The 13,451-nt window shown below is 38.0% G+C and overlaps 1 protein-coding gene across 3 annotated transcripts in view; it reads left to right on the top strand.

Annotated features, from left to right (window-relative positions):
* The window catches only part of Bmpr1b (bone morphogenetic protein receptor type 1B), a 323,473-nt gene that overhangs the window by 176,943 nt on the left and 133,079 nt on the right, over window positions 1–13,451 (top strand). For 2 of the 3 annotated variants that reach the window (XM_060392619.1, XM_060392620.1), the window contains exon 2: window positions 6,101–6,196. The gene's annotated coding sequence lies outside the window, so the exon portion shown is untranslated. Of the gene's footprint in view, window positions 1–5,913; window positions 5,952–6,100; window positions 6,197–13,451 lie in introns of those variants that run through there. The other variant, XM_060392621.1, reaches the window with a different exon arrangement.

Raw genomic sequence — 13,451 nt, forward strand, 5'->3', positions numbered from 1 at the left:
CTCTGAGATACATTTCATTCCTTTATAGGGTAGACAAATTTGTATTGTCCATATCCAATTAAGTTTGTCAACAAAGTAGTTCAAAATTATTCACTGCTCAGCATTAGCATAACTAGAGTGTAACACCTGTATCCTAACATCACCTTTTAGTGTATTAGCAAACCAAATGTGCCTGAGTAGATGCTTACAGTCCTGGAGAGATGATTAATTCATTTGCTCTGTAATTGTTTTCTTGTCTTTCCAAAGTCCTCAAAAATTTCCATAAACTTTAGTGTAAAAAACAAACTTTGCAAATAAATTAAAAAACCACATCTTTTCAAAGCTCATTCCATTAAAAATTTTTATAAGCATGTGAGTGTGACAGTTTTGAAACAGATAATACTCCTTTTGTTCTGTACAAAATAGTCTATGTAAACTGTGGATGAATTTTATATCAGTTTAAAATCTGCACAATGATACATACCTAAAAGTTCCAATGATCTGCTCTTTGATTTGTCTACTAGTTTATTTAGTTAACGAGGGAGTGGTGACGTCATTGCAAGGTCAACTTTGCAGAACTGTATTTCCTGAAACCTGTAGTGGATGTCTAGCAGAGGAAAGATGCTCAACTAGGATTAGCCACTCTAGAAATGACAATGATATTGAACTTCAAATGTACTAGTTTCACTATGGAAAAAGAGAGATAATTACAGATCTTCTAAGGACATAGAGAAATTCATACCTTTCTGTGTTGCTGGTCATGCTGTGAAATGATACAGCCTACCTTGAAGGCAATTTGACACATTTAAAAAAATGTTAGAACACAAAATGAATTTATTCGCAAGCAATTCATTCCACTCATTGGTATTTACCAAATATTAATAAAAATATAAGTTCAAGGAAAACATGTACATGAATGTTCATAACATTCTTATTCATAAAATTTCCCAAATGGAATCCAACTCAAGAGTCCATCAGCTAAGGAATGGGTATGTAAACCTTGACATATCTGCATAATGAAAGACTATTTTATAACAAATTGAAATGATCTGACTGATGCTATGTTAACTGCAGTTTAATAATGAAGAAGCAGAGGCATGTATCCAACCTTGAGAAGTGAGCACAGACTTGACACCTCCCCTGTAGAAAGTTCTGTTTCTGTTGCTTTGCTTGTTTGTTGCTCGAAAGCATTACCCCACCTTGCTCTCTCTTATATGTGCATAAGGCTTGTGAAAGGATAATTTTGCTCCTATCTAATTTTACATGTTGTCTTCCCATCCCTGGGGAAACATCTTAGTCACCAGGGCTTTCTCTTTTTTATCTTCTTCACAGACGACAACTTGTATAGCGTGTTGGTGCTTTTACATTGCACATGCTAGTTGCTTCACAGCCAAGAACACCTCTGCCTCCTGTGGTGGGCTTCTTCAGTTCCTGCCATGCTGGATTTTTCCAAAGCACTTGGCATTACTGACCTCTCTCTAGCACTCAAACTCCACGTGAGCCCCTTTTGCATTCTCCTTAGCTTTCAGTACATGTGGATGCTGACTTTGGCTCACTTCTCATGCATGTTGCCACCGAGAGAGCTCATGGCTGTGTTCATTTACAGCTAGACACTGTCTTTTTCAGCCATGCATCTGGCACATTCTGTGCATTTATTATATTCAAGGCTCACTTTGGGTACTCGAACCCCATGCTGTTACTGGACTTGCTTTTTTTTGGCATAGAAAAAAGCTTACCATTTCAGGGAGTGCTGCAGCAGTGGGCTTTGAGAGAAGGCACCTGTATGAGGAACACTCAAAAAGGTGAATGGAAGGAGGAGTTTATCAAGGGAAACTTTTTTCAAGGGAAAGTCATGTTAAGAAAATACAGTGGGGTAAGTGAGTTGCAGTTGAGACAGAGACAGGTTCTCATTGCTACTGTGTAAGGTGTAATGATGGAGAAGATCAAGCAGATTTACAGGAGAGTAAAAAGGAGAAAGCAGATGTTTAGCAGAAGATGAATATGAGCTGGGTGGCATTTTGAGTCATTTGTATGTCTTCTGTATGGTGATTATACGCTGACAGTGTTTGAATAGCAAAAGAACAGATGTTTTTCTGTATCCTAGATCAGCATGTTTAAACACCTACTAAACGTGTTCACTGTGAGCCAACTGTATCAAGTTCATCATGTTAGAAACTAGAATTACCTCTTCTTCCCAGGGCCCTGTCATGAAGTTGATCCTTTTCTTGTAACCTAGATTGGCAAAGCCAAGAAGAGCCAGCCTTGACTTTTCAGAGACTCTACCCATTTGCCAAGTTGAAGAACAGGCATTTGAGGTCTTTAATGCCACCCTCTAATCTGCTAGTTCCTTTTTTTTGCCACCTTTCAGTACTCAATATTGAAATTCTCTTTACTTTCTGAGAGAAGTTCAGAAGGCTCATTTGGTCCTTCCTTTCACATTGCCTGCTTTTCCAGGCCTGAGTGGAATCTGTTCTTAATTAAACAAGTGATGCCAAGGTGATGTGGTACTATAGTCCAGTCACAGCCTGTGGTTCAAATCCCAGTGCTATGCCTGTTTTGTTACATGACTTCTGTCAAGCCATTAATAACTTAGCTTTATTTTCTTTATCATAAAAAAGCAAAGTCATTAGGGGTTGCTTTTCATGTTAGAATATTTTGAAACCCCGTGTTAGACAAAAATTGCATGATAAACAATATCACCTCTGCGCCACGTATTTCAGCAAGACAGAGAAGAGGCTTCACACTCTTCATACTGTGCATGAGAGTTCATTCTTTTATTCAAATAATTTAAAAGATTACATGTATGTATGTGTGTGTACATGTGACTACAAATGCTTCTGGAGGCCAGCAATGTTGGATCCCCCTGGAGCTGGAGTTATAGGTAATTATAAGCCACCAGAACTGGGTTTTGTGAACCAAAGTCTCATCATCTGCAAGAATAGCAAGGGTTGAGCCATCCCCACAGCCCAGGGCCTCATTCTTTGTGCTGTATAATTCTGTACATCTGCTACATGCATGACATCATGCTGCCATTACATCATCCCAAGTGGCTGTGCTTCCATGAGAATCCTCCTTGGTGCCCTTTGTCCCCACCTCACCCCAAAGCCTGTAACCCATGGAACTGTTTCCTGTTCCCAAATGTCATGCAGCTGGAATCACAGGCTGAGGAGCCTTTTTTTTTTTTTTTTTTTTCAATGCAGTTTATTCAGGAACATTGAACAATCCTCGGACCCCGGGGAAAGCCAGCCCACAGCTTAAATAGCCTCTGGGTAGCCAACCCAGGCGTGCCACGGGGGCAATGCAGATAGGTCCACATACATGGAAGCAAGCCAGATCCTCGGCCTTAGCCAAATGTGGAGTTGTTCGTGACAGAGAGCACTCACCATCGGGAAAGTGGAAGGCAGAAACCAGCTCCATCTTTAAGGCATAGCATTCCGCAGCTCTCTACAGTTCCCCCTTTTTGTTTTAGACGCATCAGGCAAGAGTAGAGGTCTGATCTCTGATATTAGAAATAAATTGGGACTTTGTACAGATGTTCATTTAGGTGTCATCCACCCAAAGAGCATCAGACCCGTCCAATACCTAACACTAGTTCTTTTCACTTAGCAGCTGCATGGATGGTTTCACTGGAGTGGCTACCTTCTCAGCATCTATTGTACTCTGTTGGTATTGATCTTGCTAAGAGAATGCTTCATTAATGGCAGCATTTCTCCTGAAAAAAAAAAAGAAACCCCACACGCCCTCATTCATCGTAAATCATACTACGGTGTAATGGTGTGTGTAGCAGTCATAGAATAGTTAACAACTAAAAATTTATTGAAGAGACATGAAAAAAACAATCAAAAACTTTTTGATATGTGTATTTCAGAAAAATTCCTTGAAGAAATTAGATGGATAAAATTTCAATAAAATAAAATACAAAACAATTTTCAACTGTTAAATGGATGTTTATATTTCTAAGCAGAGAGTGCTTGTTTTAAATGTCAGTGAATTGAGCGTGTATTGTTGCTGAATTTTATTTTAAAAATATAATTTCTCAAACAGTACAAAATCAGTTTTTCACATGTACTCATGCTATTACTGCTGAAAATTACAGATAATAAGCTTGGTGATTGTGTGCTGGTTACAGAATGTTTCAGATTCTTTCCTTTGTGAAAAGTATCTGGAGCCTGATAGCCTGCTGAGTGTGTTAACAGAACCTTTAAAGTCCACGCTTCTTTCTCTACAGCAGTGTTTTGTCTTATCTGTCTGTGCCACAGCCAGAAGGATCTGTGTGCAGGTGCGTGTGCGTGCCATTCCTCTCTTGCCCTTCTTCACCCTGTTCTCTGTCTGTGTGCCTCAGTAACCTTGCCAGAGTCTCCTTGACCAGCCACCTGTTGGAGTGCATGCTGCCTGAGATGCTGCTTGCTCCTGTCTCCTCACTGCCTTCCTCTCCTCTTCATTGCCTAACAAATGTACTGTCTAGCAATTAGCCATTCCTTCAACTTAGAGTATAAGGTCTTTGAGAGTAGGGCTATGGCCTCATCGGTATCTAGCTGTATGTTTCTCCCAGCAGTAACTTCATGAAAATACTGAATTAAGCATAGAAGATCTTTTGAAGCCTAAGTGTACCTAACAATTTTAGGCATTTTGCTTACCACAAATTTTCTCTTTTACATTAATGTTGTGCCTGTGAACTTTTGTTTAGATTTTGTTTTTGTTTTTGAGATGGGTGTCACTGTGTAGCTCACACTAGCTGTCCTGGAACTCACTATGTGGTCCAGGATGGCCTCAAACTCCCAGAGATATGCCTTCCTCTGCCTCCAGAGTACTGGGATTAAAGGTGTGTGTGTGTGTGTGTGTGTATGTATGTGTGTATGTATGTATGTATGTATGTATGTATTTTCTTCTGGGCAAGACTTTCAGCAAGTTTCCATATGGAGATGAAGATAAAGATAGGTTCTGAGTATCACGGTCCTGGGGGAAGTTGCCCTGTGTCTGAGCAGTAAGGACAGGCTGTGGTTTGTTTTTTGGCTCTGCTACTACATTGTCACATGGCCCTGGGTAAACTAGGAGCTGAGGGTGATCTCTAAGATCCAGCACCACACCACTTCCAAATATTCCTTCATCTGATTTAATCAAGGGTACCATTTAATAAAGCAAACAAGTGATTATTATTGGCAAAAGCATGAAAATTCAGAATGATATATTTTCTAGTCATTTATAATGTAAATGTTATGCAATATAGATAATAGGAAATGTATATTGCCCACAATCAGGATAGCTTACTTTATCCTTAATCTAAGAGTCCAAAGTAATATAATTCAAATTGTCAGGACTGTAAATCTACAAGTTAATATAACATGTTGATTCACATAATGTTTAGATTACATTTTAGCTTCTTTCATCAAATACATAATTTATCTATTTAATATTATACATTCCAATGCATTTCTATCATTCTGCAAGTGAACATATGTCAAAAAATAAAATCTCTCTGTGGCCAATTGCTCATTCCCTGCAGCATTTTTTAAAATAAGAAACAGTATTAAAAACAATTATAAGACTGCTTTTTATGGTTTAGGTCATTCATAATATGTATAACCAAGTTTTGCAAGGCTTAATTGAGTGGCATTTAGGTAGAAATTTTATAAAGGTTTGAGATGGCGTTGTTTGGACAAAGCAAAGGCAGTATTTCCTTCCTTGTCTTCCCCTCCTCCTAGCCCTCTTCTCTCCACCTGCTTGAGGAAAGCTGTATTTCTTCAGACAAGACTCATAATTGCCCCTCTGTGCCCGATTTGAGGCTCAGGAAAGGCCCGTAGCATCTGTAAAGCTGGCAGCGAAATGGTATTTCCAGGCAAGCACAGGGTTGCTGGGTAGTGGGCCAATTCACTGCTTTGTCCGAGCAGCTGAGAACCTCGCCGGAGTATTACCACGGTGTTCAGTAACACAGACCTGCGCCATGAGCAAGGAGAACTCTGAGCAAGTGTGAGGTCAATATTTATAGACCACTACGTAGCTGCCTTGCAGAGAGACACAGAGAAACACGCGCACAGCACACAGAGAGCCAGGCAAGGAAGACAACAGTGGAGGGAACTTTAATTTCGAATGTTTGTCCTGAAAAGAAATTTCTTTCTGTCAGGTTTACACTTCGGCTGAATCACAACCATTTGGTGCTGAGCTATGACAAGAGAGGAAACCAAACGTTAAAGGAGCAGTCCGGCCAGTACGTGACGAGGTAAGTCATTAACCAGTTTAGGCTGGCTTTTACTTGTAAAGCCCATCTCCCTGTTGGCTGCAGAGGGCTGCCGGGCTTCGTACACCTCTAAGGAGGGCTGCCTGCTGTTGTGAATGTTCGTGGAGGCAGCAGAGGTTTCTGTACGCCTCTTGAGAATGCCTGGACTGTGGCAGTGCCCGGAGTATGGGTAGTCATATGCAAACATTGATTTCATGCTCTCTCATTTCTACCAAGGCTGAAGTCTGTCTTATTTAACTTTATCTACCTCGTAAGGCACTAGCATTAGTTTGTGGTCTAGAGATGGGATATAGAAAATTCACATCAACTTGTAGAGATGTACTTACTAGACAGAATCAGAAGGTGGACATTGGGAATGTGGCCAACACAGGATCTTTCTGACAGAACAAAACATCACTGGGAAGTAACCAAAGTAAAGCTACCACTTTTGGGAAGAGATGAACCTGGAGTGACATGAATTGTCTTCTCTGTACAAAGAACCCAAGACAGAATTTAGTCCCTGCTTTGTCCAGATGACTTGCTGTTGGGTTTTTATGAACTGTGTCTCCTTTCTTAACGTTAACCTGAGTTAGTGTCCCTGGCTGTGCATTACATTTTTTTTTTTCCTGTTACGGCAGGTAGCAGGTCAGTGGCTTCTCTGGCCGCACATATTGCTGCCCTGTGCTTGGCTGTGCTTGTCTCTAATTATCCTAAAAGCGCTCATGCTGAAGGACACAGAGACCACTTTCTGCGTACCTTCTTACTTAGAACTCTCCTGAAATGTGTATACTTCTATTATTTATATCTATTATTTATATTATATTGTAGTTTCCAAAGTCAGTATTCTGATTAGAACTATGGCATTACATACATGAAAATTACCCAGTAATATAATGAAAGTTTGCTTGTTTGATTTGTTTTTAGACATTATAATAAATGCTTCCATGATATTTAAACTTTTTAGGCTATGCTACAGGTGATGGTTTGAGGTCCAGTGAGTTTTCTGTACTGTTGCTGTATATATTTAAGTTGAAAACAAAAGTTATTCTGCTATGGATTTTACACGGTGGGCCAGTCGAGATACGAGAGATAGCTAGTATGTGGCACAGACTTATGCAGGGACGTCCAAACAGATGGGCCATGTCAAACCAGCAGCTGGAACAACTCTAAAAGGAAATAAAGTGAGCATCTTTGAATGAGGCCACAAATTATGCAGAATCACTGTAATTGATTGATGTATAATTTGGGGGGGGTTGTTATTGAGGCTGGGTCTTTTTATATAGCTCTGCCGATCCAGTATTTAGTGTTTATGCTACACTCATCTCCACCGCAGTTTCCTAGGAATGATGACAGGTGTCTGTCACCATACCCATACTCTTTGGATTGGCGTGGGGTGGGGGAGGGGGTGTTCTAGACAGGAGTTCTCCATGTAGCTTTGGCTGTCCTAGAATTTGCTCTAGACCCGGATGAACTTGAACTCAGAGATCTGCCTGTCTCTGCCTCTAAATTTAATCCCTGTGTCTGCTGGGATTAAAGGTGTCTTCCACTACTGCCTGGCTGTATGCATAATTTTTGAAAGGGTGCAAAATAATTTGAGGGACATACAAGCTGTTTCCATAATCTGCCTGTTGTAAATGAAGCAGCCTTGAACATGGATGAGCTGATGTCTCTGTAGTAGGATAGAGAGTCTGTTGGGAATATGCCCAGGAGTGATATGCCTGGATCACGTGACAAATGTCCTCCTTGCTTTTTGAGGAACCTCTACACTGATTTCTATTGTGGCTATACCCGTTTGCATTGCCACCAGCAGTGAATAGGTGTTTCTGTTCTCTCACATCCACTCCAGCACTTTTTAAGCTTAGGTAGCCATTTTGACTGGAGGAAGATGAAGTCTCAAAGTTGTTTTAATTCATACTTCCCTGATTGGTAAAGATGAACATTTAAAATATTTCATAGCTATTTTATTCATTCTTTTGAGAACTATGTGTTAAATTCCATGCCCTGTTATTTTAATTGGGTTGTTTGTTTTCATGGTATTTAATTTTGGGGTTTTATTGGTTTGTTTGTTTAGTTTAGTTTTCTGTTTTTTTGTTCCTTTGTTTTGTCACTAACTGTCAGATGTATAGCTGGTAAAGAATATTTTTCATTCTCTTCAATTGAATGTTGGTGTCCTTTGCTCTACAGAAACTTTTTAGTTTCATGAGGTTCCATTTGTCAATTGTTGGTCTTAATGCCTACAAGGTCAGTGCCCTGTTTAGTAGTCCTTTATTTTAAGGCTGAACTAATCCATATATTTTCTTAAGGTTAATGTTAACATTTTTAAAGATATATTTATTTTTATTTTATATGCATTGTGTTTTGCCTGCATGCATGCCTCTCTCTGCAAGGGTGTCATATCCCCGGGAACTGGAGTTATAGATTAACATGCAGGTGCTGGGAATTGAACCTAGGTCCTTGGGAAGAACAGCCAGTGCTCTCCTTATAATTAGTGTTTTTGTATTTGTTAGAAAATCTGCCATCCAGTTTGTGAATAGGTTTCATTTATGTTTTTTAACATTGTTTATTTTGTTCTTTTTCCAAATACATATGGATTTTATTTATTTATATTAAACTACATATAATAAGGGTAGTTATGAAACAGCCAGGAAAGCCATGTGTAAAAGTTAAATTTAAAATATTTAGCTCATTTGTATTTAGCAACCTTGAAGAAAATACTATCTATCTTATCTAGGTGAGGCTAAAGTTTTGTCATTTTCTTCCTTTTTTTTTTATTGATTGATTTAACAAAACAAAACATCTTTCTAGATCTTAAAACATTTTCTTAAATCCTAAGTAACTTAAACCTATGACACTATAACTACCCAGTCTTCAACCCCATCAGGGACTTGAGAAGGAATAAAATTATTACTTAAGTAGGAAGTGCAGGCAAGCAGCTTCCAAAGCCAAGAGATGACAGAGACCGTTTACTGCGTGGTCAGCCACCCTCTGTAATGTTACAGCGTCATCTTCAGCCTTCTGGTCCAGTACATCTGGCAGACATAATTGTGAAGCAGGAAATATGAGGGAGTTGCTTACCCTGTCATGGCAGAGTCAACTTAGCCTGTGTCTAAATCTTGTCCATTTTGGAGAGCATATTGTCTTTAGAGAGAGCTGGGCCATTTTTGCAAAGTGGCTAGTTTGTCATTAATGAGGCTATCTCCAAAAGGAGACTTTTATGATGCTCATCAACTTCGTTGAGGTAGGCTGGGGGTGTTACCACGAGCTGACATGTGTCAAGTCAAAAAGGCCTCGAGTTAATAAAAACATCTTTAAATGCCATATTCTGTAGGTCTCTGAATTTTTTGAGGGCCATTTATCTATCTATTTACCTTTATATTTACATAGTGTTTAATCATATCTGTCTGTCCATGTGTCTGTGACTTTTTAGCAAGTCTGAATAAGCAAACATTGCTTGTTTCTAGATATTTACTATCTGTTCAACTTAGGATATGTATTTCTATGATAAACTAGACTAGTATCTCACATGACCATGGGTTTGATTAATTGACCATTAACTTATATAAGTTAATTATCCTAAACAGTTTGTAATAGCAGCTTTTAAAAGGAGTGGAAGTAAACCTTACCTTTGTAAATGACTTGTAAGTCCAATACCTCAACTGCCTTGTCTGGCCTCAGTGGAGGAGGATTTGCTTGGTCTTGACATGACTTATGACCTGATGTGCCAGGGTGGGTTGGTACAGGAGGAGGCGGGGGAGGAAGCCCTTTTTTGAGGAGAAGGGAGGGGTGAAAGGGAGAAGAGGGTGAGAGAACAGGACAGGGAGAAGAAGAGGGAGAGGCTGGAATCAGGATGCAAAATGAAAGGAATTAAAAAAAACCCATCAATATAATAAAAAGAAGCACAAGGAGGAACGTAGGAATATAATATAGAAATATTTATATTTTAAATATAAATATTTAGAGAAAAGGATACATTAGTAAATCTCTTCAACTATATAACTATTGTTATTTTCAAATATTTTTAAATCAATGTTATAAAATTCTATATATTGATACAAAAATAATGTTATTTTGATACATGGGTATAGAATTTTGCATATTGATTCAAATTTAAGGTTCTTTTTGATACACATATGCATGTATGATTACCTGGTATGAGCTATTAGACCTATGCAATATTGTTTATTTTGAAAATGCATCATGGTTGATCTACAATGAACAAACTGAAACTAACTAATAATTTTCTTTCTTTCTTTCTTTCTTTCTTTCTTTCTTTCTTTCTTTCTTTCCTTTTTGCTATAAGGTGAAAACTGTAATTTCTTGTTCATCTAGTAACCTGTTTTATTTTTATGTTACATAAACATCATTTGTTTTGATCTCTTTTTTACAACTTAAAAAAAAATCATCCTTATAGCTTTGGTTCTGAAGTTCAGTGTTGACTCTTTATTTGAACAAAACATGGCAAATAAATTATTACAAATAAAAATAAGCCAGAGAAGGATTTTTTTTTTCACTTTAAATAGAAATTACAATACTGGTTGATAATGACTAAAATGGTTTATATTTGTGTTGAAGACTAATTGAATATTTTAAAACTTGAAACACCGTTTTAATATTATTTTTGGCATTTGACCAATCCTGGTATTGCTTACTTATTATGTTTCTAAATTCCATTTTTATAAGACCTAGTACGGAAAATTTGAAATCTGGAGCCTTTCGCGTTATGTATTTAGCATCTATTGAAGCAATAATGAATTAAGCCTGAGACATTAATAGACACTTCCTTAATGGCCCCCACTCTCCAAGGCTTGCTTTTCTTACTGCATATCCATCTACCACACTACCCTTGGAAAGAGCAGTCCATTGCACACTCCAATAAACACATTCCTGTAAAACTCCTCCCCACCCTGGCCTTTCGTTGTCCTAGAAATAGGTCATGAATCTTGGAACTGTTGAGTTGTTCTGATCTTGTTAACATAGTTGTTCTATGCTCACCTTCTGCTCTTTCCTCTGGAGTGTTACCTACATCTCCCCTGCCCACCCAGGAGAACAGCGCTCTTTGTCTCTTTCTTGTTTCAGCAATGCCTTGTACTTGTCAGACTTGCACACCCTCTGTTGTTTCTCTTAGGAATTGCTTAGGCTGCCGCTCCAATGTGAGTGCACTGTCCCTGGTTTTAGTCTCTTTGGTGATATCCCTTTCCAGAAATCTCCTGGTGTCCCCTGAGCCTTCCACGTCAACCTTTGTCTCAGCCCTAGAGGAGCCTCAGCTTGCAATGTTTGTATCTTTCGTGAAGCTAAAGGTGTTGTGGCTGATATTTCAAATTTACTCTTATGTACTTTTCCAGTGTCAATAATATAGCAAACATTCTACAATTAGAGGAAATAGAAAAATGCATTTATTTTACAAATACATTTTAAAATGGCCCTCTTAAATTAACACTTTTTAAACCATTGATTAACTAATCAATGGACAGAAAGTGCTTCCAGAAGCAATAAATCCTTTAAGGGGATTAACAATATTATAAAACATTTTGTTTATTATTTTAGCACCAATTATGTGTGTGAGCGAGATAGGGAAGAGATAAATTAATCATATATGAGCTTATATAGGGGCCATATCTAGGCAAGTAGGTATTTGCTGAGCAGAAGTCCAAAATTACACTAGCTGGCAAATATACAGATCCCAAATGTTTGGTCTGTCACTGTAATCTATAAATTGCTACTGCAGGTTTGAATGCTGTGAGATAGTACAAGATTCCCTCAGTGAAAAGTGTCCTTCTTTCCAAAGGCCCAGAGCTTCAGGAGAGAATGGGTCTGTCCTCCCATGTTTGGGAAAATTAGAATTGCAGGCTGGGGTTGGTCCCAGTGGTCCCAGTAAAGGCATTCTTTCAGCTGTATGTACTCTTGCAGAGAGAGCTGGGGACTTAAGGAAGTAACACAAAAGCATGGCTGAAGAATGCTCACACATGAAAGGTGATACTCCAGTCAAGTCAGAGGAAGAATTTACTTCTCAAAATAGAAATGTTGAAAGAAAAGGAAGTCAGTGATTAAAAAAGTTGAGAAATAACAGCTGTTTCTTTAAGCTCTGAAATTCAATAAAAATAAAAATTACTTTGATTTTAACTGTGTTTTGTGTGCGTAGAATGCTTATCTGTGCTATTTCACACACCATTGACAGGCATCAAGGACAATTTAGAGCGATTGGGTTTTCCCAGTTCTGAGTATTTTTGCTCCTTGGTGCACTAGACCATTGTTTTCACTACTATTTAAGCCTTCAAAACCTCTTCCAGACATTGAATATGACTCTTGTTTGCCTAACCTTGACTTGTGTCTGTCTGAGGAATGAAAACAATATTGCTATTTTCATAGGAAACTGTAGTGACTTTTTAATTGCTTAAAATAGACCATAGTTGAAATTTCTTTTCAGATGTGTTTTGTCCACATAACTGTCCTGCAGTAAGGTTGAATTGGAACAGGTGCCATTTTTGAAAGTTTGCTGGTATACATTTTATAGATCTTTCTGGGGTATCATATGATGTGAGATGACTGGGCGTAGATGTGTACCTGCTTCTCATTATCCAAAAGAGAGATACACAAGCTTCTCTCAATATAATCTCAAAGGTTATAGGAAGACGAAATCACAAAACGCCACCACTGCCGCTGAGAAAAGGTCGAAGAACTTTGTGGTTGAAATGTGACAGACTTTTGTTGTTTGTTTGTTTGTTTGTATGATTTTGTTTGTTTTAACTAAACCAGTAAGTAGTCTTACTTTATTACATTAGCAGTTTGCATTGCTAGTCAATATTTTTCTATAACTATGCATGGCATGCAATTCATAAAATAAGAAGAGTAGAACATATTAACTTTTAAAATGGAACTCTTTTATATTAAAGATGAGAAATTTCACCAAACTTGCCAAACATCATTTTAAATTATGTGATTACAAAGTAAATCCAGAGGAATGAAATATCTAAGTTTAAAGACAGTATATGACTTTTTTGGTCCGATTATACTTTTCTTAATTTCTGGAAGTTAAGTATTGTAATTATTGTGGCCAGGTGACCTAAAGTACTTTTCTACTCGTAACTATACCTAAAATATTTCTTGAAAGGCATTCCCTTCCTTTCTCTCTTAGTTTTTTATTTTTGTTGGTAGTATATCACACAAACTTTTTCTTGAAACATGAAAATATGGCAAATACACTTAAAACAAAAGTAATGAAAATCCTGTATTTTGTTTATGCCTTAGGAAATCTAATAGG

This window comes from Meriones unguiculatus, chromosome 10, assembly GCF_030254825.1.
Source record: "Meriones unguiculatus strain TT.TT164.6M chromosome 10, Bangor_MerUng_6.1, whole genome shotgun sequence".
Lineage (NCBI taxonomy): Eukaryota > Metazoa > Chordata > Mammalia > Rodentia > Muridae > Meriones > Meriones unguiculatus.